The following is an 8,402-nucleotide window of genomic DNA, read 5'->3' on the forward strand; positions in this document are numbered from 1 at the left end:
CCTCAGCCTCCCAAAGGCGCGGGATTACAGGCTGAGCCACCGAGCCAGGCTGGGTAAAGCCACTTTTAACAACAGGGGGAATTGATTCAGGAACCAGGTCTGCCGGGGTATGGACAAGGTGTGCCCTGTGAGGAGGGTCATAGATTATACCCTAGGTCAGGGGTTCCCCAATCCAATCACACCCACCCTGAGGCTTTGTTAAAACCACAGAGTTTCCCATTCAGTATACCAAGGTGAGGCCTGAGACTATATATTTCTTTTTTAACATTAAAAAATTTTTTGTTTTATTATTTACTTTTTAATGAGGACTTATGATTAATTTTTGTTTGGTTTTTGTTTTTGTAGAGAAAAGGTCTTGTTAAATTGCCCAGTCTAGTCTCAAATACGTGACCTCAAGAGAGACTATGTATTTTCTTCTTTTCTTTTTTTTTTTAAGAGTCAGGGTCTTACTCTCACTCAGGCTGGAGTGCAATGGCACAATCTTGGCTCATTGCAACCTTGAACTCCCAGGCTCAAGCAATCCTTGTGCCTAAATCTCCTGAATAGCTGGGATTACAGGCACACACTAATTTTTAAAAAACTTTTGCAAAGGTCTCACTATGCTGCTCAAACTCCTGGACTCAAGCAGTCCTCCCACCTCAGCCTCCCAAAGTGCTAGTATTACAGGTATGGAAGCCAGAACATCTGGCTGCTGAGAGACCATTTCTAATAAGTACCCTTATAATGTTGATTCCGCAGACCCAGAGATTGTATTTGAGATCCCTGGCCCTGGGTGGTTGGGTAAAGGGGTGGGGTTGGGGGTTGGGTGTGGAAGCCCAGAACAAGCAGTGCTGTCCTTTGCCTTCCTTCTCTTTAGGTCTCAGGATCTAACCACTGAGGTTCTGTCACTTCCTCCATAGTCTTTTCACCACAATTTTAACAACTGCTGTGGCAACTTCTAACCCTAAAAAAAAAATCATTAAAAGGGCTGCAGCTTTTGAAAATTGTGCTGGAGTGGCGATGAGGAGAGGCATTACTGCCTAAACTTTCTCGCAATCCCTCTCCCACTTTCTCACAGCTCCCACCTCATGCTTCTGATAAAAGTAGATACATGTTCAAGTTTCTAGTTTCTATTTGGCTGCTACAGAAAGGCCTCCGACAAGAACTTGGAAACAAGGCTCAGTTCTTAACTTAGGAAGTCCACACTTAGAGAATAAAAGCAGCAGCTGAAAGGATGGCCTTTGCTAACAGGTCTCCTCAGCAACTATACTAAAGGATTAGTGAACGATATGAACCCAGGCCAGGGATGCAGAAGGGACATTTGGTTGACCTGGGAAATAAAAAGGGAACCACAAAGGCTAGCATTAGCAGTGACTACTCGATGTTAGCCAAGGGTGAGAGAACATTAATGACTAGTCTCCTAATATCACGATCCCATTGGAAAGCCCACTCCTGATGTGGAGATAGACCATCAGTCTTTTAATCCTGATTCCACTAAGTGCTTCATTTCTCTACTTTCCATGGTTCTGAATTTCTTTTCTATTCTTTCTTCTCTCCTTCCCTTCTCCTCTCCTTCCTTCCCTTCCCTCCCCTCCCCTTCCCTTTTCTCCCCTTCCCCTTCCTTCCTTCCTTTCTTCCTTTTCAAGGTGTGATCTCACGCTGTCACCCAGGCTGGAATTCAGTGGCACGATCATGGCTCCCCACAGCCTTGACCTCCTGGGCTCAGGGGATCCTTCCATCTCAACCTCACAAGTAGCTGGGACTACAGGTGTGGACCACCACACCCAGCTAATTTTTTATTTTTTGTTGAGATATGTTCTCCCTATGTTGCTTAGGCTGATTTCAAACTCCTGGGCTCAAGCAGTAATCCTGCTTCGGCCTCCCAAAGTGCAGGGCTTATAGGAGTGAGCCACCATGCCCAGCCTTCATTGTTCTGACCTTCCTTCCTTCTTCGCTTTCTTTCTTTCTTGAGTAAGAATCTCACTCTGTCACCCAGGCTGGAGTGCAGTGGCATGATCATGGCTAGCGCAACCTTGACCTGGGCTCAGGTGATCCTTCCACCTCAACCTTCTGAGTGGCTGGGACTACAGGCATGCACCATCATGCCTGGCTAATTTTTTTTTTTAAATTGATTGTAAAGACGAGGTCTTGTCATGTTGCCCAGGCTGGTCTCAAACTCCTGGGCTCAGGCAATCCTCTTGTCTTGGCCTCCCAAAGTAGTGGAATTACAGGTGTGAGCCACCAAGCCTGGCCTGTTGATTTTTTTTCAACTCCATGGGTATGTCTGTTGTTTATTATTATTATTTTTTGCATTGACTTAAGTAGAATAGTAGGTCTGTTTGCAGGAAAAGAAAGCACTGGTTTCTCACACTCCAGTATAACAGTCTTAGTTAACTTATAGTCCTTATTGACATTAATTTGTTCCTATTCTGACTTTATACATTTTTCGAGAAGATAGTTAGACTCTGCCACTAAGAAATGGATTTGTTCTATATGCTGATAAAATCAGCCTTCTAAGTCTGCTAGATTGAGTACCAGACCCAGGACTGGTAAATTCACCCAAGGAATATCTCCTGGAAACATGCAATCACAGGGTGGGATGGCGGGTACCCCAACCTGCCCTGTGGGTTCAGAGCAGGGATCTTGGGGATGATGACATCTGAGTTTTATCTTAAAGGGTAAGAGCTTGCAGGTAAAGAGAGGTGTGCAGGGCAGAATAACCCAGGGCTCAGAGAAGAGAATGAGCAAACTGTGGGAACAGCAAGTACAAATTGGGGGTAACTGAGAAATACATAGGGGTCAAATCAAGCAGGGCCCTGGGTCTTATGGGTAAGGGAGTCATTCGAGTGTTTAAATGAGGAAACTTCAGGCAGCATTTGAATTTATCACTCCAGTCTTAGGATGGGATATGCTTTTAAGAAGGAGCCAGTCCAAAGGCAGTCAGAAGGCCGTAGTACAGAAGAAAGATGGTGACCTCTGGACCATAGTGGAGAAGAAACTTTTAGGAAATAAACGTCAGCAGGACTTAGTATTTGAACACAGTGTTAAAAGAAAGACAGAGGAGTCTAAGAGGACACCAATCTGGTTTGGGTGTCTGACTGGGTGGTAGGGCTCATATGTGGACTAGAGGGGTGGGTATCTCAGAGTTTGTTTTGTAGAATCTAGGGGTTGGGGATTAATATGAGTGAAAATAACAAGGTTCGTTTTGAAATTTTAATTTTGAGGTAGCTATAGGACTTCCAAGTGAGGATGTTCAGCCTTCAGTTATATACAGTTGCCAGGTGCTCAGAGGGAAAGTCAGTGGCAAACATAGAGATCTATGAATTCCCCACACAGAGGGGTTAGTTAGTTAGAGACTGGGCCGGGCGAAGTGGCTCACACCTGTAATCTCATCACTCAGGGAGGCTGAGGCGGAAGGATTGCCTGAGCCCCAGAGGTCAATGCTGCAGTAGCTGTGATCATGCCACTGCATTCCAGCCTGGGTGACACGGTGAGACCCCAACTAAAAAAAATATATAAAATAAAATAAATCAGAGATTGAATGAGGTTGCCCAGGTAGGACAGAGAAGGACAATGGTTCAAAGAAAAGTCCCTTTTAGGGTATAGGCAGAGGATGCACCCATGGAGAGAAATAAAATTCTGATACCAGAGAAGTAAAAGCAGAATGAAAGAGTTGCAGGAGTTAAGGAAACAGTCTCAGGAATAAGAGGTGGCAACTCCCAAGAGAGATTCAGGAAATAAGGACTTAAAAGTGTCCATTGGGCCAGGTGTAGTGGCTCACACCTGTCCCAGCACTTTGAGAGGCCGAAGTGGGAGAACTGCCTGAGCCCAGGAGTTTGTGAACAGCCTGGACAACATGGTGAGACCTGGCCTCTAGAAAAAATTAAAATTAGCTAGGTGTGGTGTTGCGCAACTGCAGTCCCAGCAACTTGGGAGGCTGAGGAGGGAGAATCACTTGAGCCCAGGAGGTCGAGGCTGTGGTGAGTTGTGATTGTGCTACTGCATTTCAGGCTGGGCAAGACCCCAACTAAAAAAGAATTTTTAAAAAATGCCCATTGGATTCTGCATAAAAGGAGTCTTTGGTAACCCTGGTAATAGTGGTTCCAGGGGTTTGTGGGGAGCAGGGGTTGAGGAGTGGAGAGGAGGAGGGCGGTAAAGGCAGTGAGTGTGGTTCATCCTTTCTTTTTTTTTTTTTGGAGTTGGAGTCTCACTCTGTCGCTCAGACTGGAGTGCAGTGGCCGCTCCCGGCCACCGCAGCCTCGACCTGCTGGGCTCTGGCGATCCTTCAGCCTCAGCCTTCCAAGTAGCCGGAATTACAGGCATACGCTACCACGCCCGGCTGATTTTTTTATTTATTGTAGAGATGAGGTCTCGCTGCCCAGGCGGGTCTCGAACCCGCGGGCTCAGGCAATCCACTCGCCTCAGCCTCCCAAAGGCTCAGGATTACAGGCTGAGCCACCGAGCCCGGCTGGTTCATCCTTTCATTGAGCTTGCTGAGACGCTGACCCATCTGGAACCCACAGCCCTTTATATGGGTTTCCCTTCTCTCTGCCTTCTCTCTTACCGAGGAGCCAGATGATTGGGTACAAGAACCATAAAGTAGGTAGGAAGAGCCCCAAGGCCGATATTGGTAGAGGAGTCAAGCGCGAGCCCTTTTTCCAACATCACTCTACTCTCACAAGATGTCTCTGACTGCTTCCACCTTTTTTCTTCCCTCCACTGCGGATGGTGGATTTCAGTCTCTTATTCCAACAAGATTCTAGGGGAGCAGCAGCCCAGGGGTTCTGCAGGAAGTATACAGCTCTCAGTGATGCCATCCAGCTAGGGAGAGGAGGAAGGCCATCTGATGACCTTTGGAATCAGCATGCATTCCTGAGCTCTGTCCCCTTCTGTTTGGGACAGAAAGTGGTAGTGGTACCCTGCTCTGATTTCCTCACACCCTGCCCAATCTCCCAATATCTAGAGTCAGGAGAGCCTGTATTTTATGGAGTGTGAGCGTCCCCATCATTCCTAAGGGGTACAGGCTTGTTCCTCCTCAGTCCCCCTTGGACACTGGCTTTCTGGAGAAGGGATCCAGAATGTAGCCTGGGATTTATTTAAAATGCAGTCTTCCTAACGGTAGTCAATATCTGTCTGGGGATGGGAGACACCCCTTATTAACAAGGGTGCCTGTACGATGCACACGTGTATACCTAACCCTTAACTGTACTCCACAATTTTATAATAAAAAATGTTTAAAAATAAATAAATAAAGCAACCCAATAAAATAAACGTAATTATATACAAAAGGAAAAAAAAAGAACAAATTTTACCCGTATTTAAAAAATAACAATAATAATAAAATAAAATGCAGTCCTCGGTTGGGCACGGTGGCTTATGCCCATAATCCCAGCATTTTGGGAGGCCGAGGGCAGAGGAATGCTTGAGCCCAGAAGTTTGAGATCAGCCTGGGCAACATAGCAAGACATCATCTCCCAAAAAAAAGAAAAAAAGAAAAAGAAAAGAAAAATGAGCCAGGTGTGGTGGTGCCCGACTGTAGTCCCACCTACTCAAGAGGCTGAGACAGAAGGATCGCCTGAGTCCAGGAGGTCGAGCTGAGGTGAGCCGTTGTCGGTGCCACTGCACTCCAACTTGGGTGAAAGAGTGAGTTTCTGACTCAAATAGATAGATAAATAAAGTTCTCTAACTTCTGGGTTATGGGGAAGCCCACGGTTTCTTTCCCTCCGGGGTCAAGCTTGAACTCAATTAAAAGAGTATGTAAGATTTTCCTGAAGGAAGGCTGGTCTTTCACCTGGAATCTCCCCAGACTCTTAAAAGCAGAGAAGGAGGAGGAGGGATTGGGCTCTGCCCTTCAAACTGTGTGGTCCTTCCCACTCTGCTCTAGGCCTCAGCCAGAATCCCCAGCCAGGCTGCTCCACTTCCCACCAACATGGAAGCCGGCTCTTTAAGGGGGAGGGAGTCCTCCTTAACCTGCAGGCTTGAGTCCATTCTGGAAGTTCCATCTTAGCCCAAGGGGTCTGACCAGTCGCCTGGGCTCTTTTTGTTTACTAAAACTTTTCATATTAAAAAAAAATCTTATTAGGAAAGAAGCCAAAATAGTGGGAGGTAATGAGAAATACACAGATTCACTGATGAGATTTTTGTTTTATGAATGAAAGACCTGAGCAAGCTTGAGAGAAAAGAGCCAACAGGCAAAGAGAGATTCAAGATAAGACAGAACAAGTGTGTAGGATGGAAGCTGACCCTGGAGACAGGAAGAGGGAGGCGATGGAGGTCACCCTCGGAGGTGCTGTCTCCAAACAGGAAGAGACAGACTCCTCCGTGGAGACCAGTGGGCGCGGGTGCTACCTCGATGGAGTCAATCATGGAAGGCACCCTTGGGGAGGCATCTGAACTTTAAATAGTCCCCAAGTCATTTAACAAGTTGTGGAATGACTGCTTGGTGACAGCCACTCACACACATCGTTACAGTTAATCTGTACAACAGCCCTATGTGGCAGATATTGTTCGGATTTTACACTAGAGAAAAGAGCTCAATGAAGTTAAGCAATGTGTCCTGTGTGGCTCAGTTTACAAGAAGCAGACTCAGGGTTCGAATGGATGGAGACCTGTTTAGCACATGTTCTTCGTATGACCCCATATTGCACTACGCAGCCTTAGGGCAAGGAGGTTGAATTGTGCCTGGCATAAAAAACTCATGTGGATCTTGTGTCCCCGCGTGTGTGTGCCTAATCTCAGCTGGTCCAGCCGAGACCCCCTGAGCTCCAACCCTAGTCCCCCGCGCAGCCCCTTTTCCACTCCGACAAGACGAAAGAAACCATCATGAGCCAGGAAAAACTCACCAAACTGCAGGCACAAGTGCGCATTGGTGGGAAAGGAACTGCTCGCAGAAAGAAGAAGGTGGTTCATTGAACAGCTACAGCAGATGATAAAAAACTTCAGTTCTCCTTGAAGAAGTTAGGGGTAAACAATATCTCTGGTATTGAAGAGGTGAACATGTTTACAAACCAAGGAACAGTTACTCACTTTAACAACCCTAAAGTTCAGGCATCTCTGGCAGCAAACACTTTCACCATTACAGGCCATGCTGAGACAAAGCAGCTGACAAAAATGCTACCCAGCATCTTACACCAGCTTGGTGCAAACAGTCAGACTAGTTTAAGGAGACTGGCTGAAGCTCTTCCCGAACACTCTGTGGATAGAAAAGCACCACTTGCTACTAGAGAGGATGAGGATGATGAGGTTCCAGATCTTGTGGAGAATTTTGACGAGGCTCCCAAGAATGAGGCAAACTGAAGTGAGTCAACTTCCGAAGAAGATAAAACTTGAAGAAGTTACTGGGAGCTGCTATTTTATATTATGACTGCTTTTAAAAATTGTTTTGTTTATGGATCTGATAAAATCTAGATCTCTAATATTTTTAAGCCCAAGCTCCTGGGACACTGCAGCTCTTTACAGTTTTTGCTTATTCACAACTCATTGTTTGCAGCTAATTAAGCTGAATAAGCCTGGGAATAAAGTTTGAAACAAAAATTAAAAAAACCAACAAACAAAAAAAAACTCATGTGGGTGATAGTAGGGGGCAGTGAGTCTTTTCATCTCCGAAATCCCCACATGATAATTACCTGTGTGTCGAGTCGTGAATTCCAGATTTTCTAGTTTGTCTAGAAATCTGTCCAACTGCAGCAAACATCATAGACCCATCTAGGGTCTCAAAGGGTTAAACAAAAGCCTGGTAAGAATTTGAAATAAAATTGGTAAACGTACATCTAATGCACCTTACATTCATTATACAGTGTCTTTAAAATTGTTGGAAATGTGGGAAAACAGTTACAGTCCGAAGATTCTGGTCCAGGAATCATGACTAAATGCTGTGAGTGAAATGATCACCCACTAAATTGGTAACAGTGGTTGGCTAGAGGGGAGAGACCTAGGGGATTCTCCAGAGGTGACAGGTCTATGGACATATGTTATTGAATCAAATACATTTAAAATCAAGGCCAGGCCGGGCTCGGTGGCTCAGCCTGTAATCCCGCACCTTTGGGAGGCTGAGGTGAGTGGATTGCCTGAGCCTGCGGGTTCGAGACCCACCTGGGCAACTTGGTGAGACCTCATTTCTACAATAAATCAAAAATTAGCCAGACATGGTAGTGCGCGCCTGTAGTTCCAGCGACTTGGAAGGCTGAGGTGGAAGGATCACCGGAGCCCAGCAGGTCAAGGCTGAGGTGGCCAGGAGCGGCCACTGCACTCCAGTCTGGGCGACAGAGTGAGACTCCAACTCAAAAAAATAAAAAATAAAAATAAAATCAAGGCCAGGCATAGTGGCTCACACCCATAACCTCAGCACTTTGGGGGGCCAAGGCGGGAGGATTGCACAAGTCCGGGGTTTGAGACCAGCCTGGGCAACATAGCAAGATCTCATC

General features: G+C 46.1%; 1 pseudogene across 1 annotated transcript; it reads left to right on the top strand.

Annotated features, from left to right (window-relative positions):
- Positions 1-6,688: 6,688 nt before the first annotated feature.
- Positions 6,689-7,402, top strand: LOC103261346 (annotated as a pseudogene). Its single transcript, XR_002482014.1, has one exon. The product of XR_002482014.1 is annotated as a transcription factor BTF3 pseudogene (transcript).
- Positions 7,403-8,402: the final 1,000 nt, after the last annotated feature.

This window comes from Carlito syrichta, unplaced genomic scaffold (genome assembly GCF_000164805.1).
Source record: "Carlito syrichta isolate Samal-C Ts95f unplaced genomic scaffold, Tarsius_syrichta-2.0.1 Scaffold303668, whole genome shotgun sequence".
NCBI classification, from domain to species: Eukaryota; Metazoa; Chordata; class Mammalia; order Primates; family Tarsiidae; genus Carlito; species Carlito syrichta.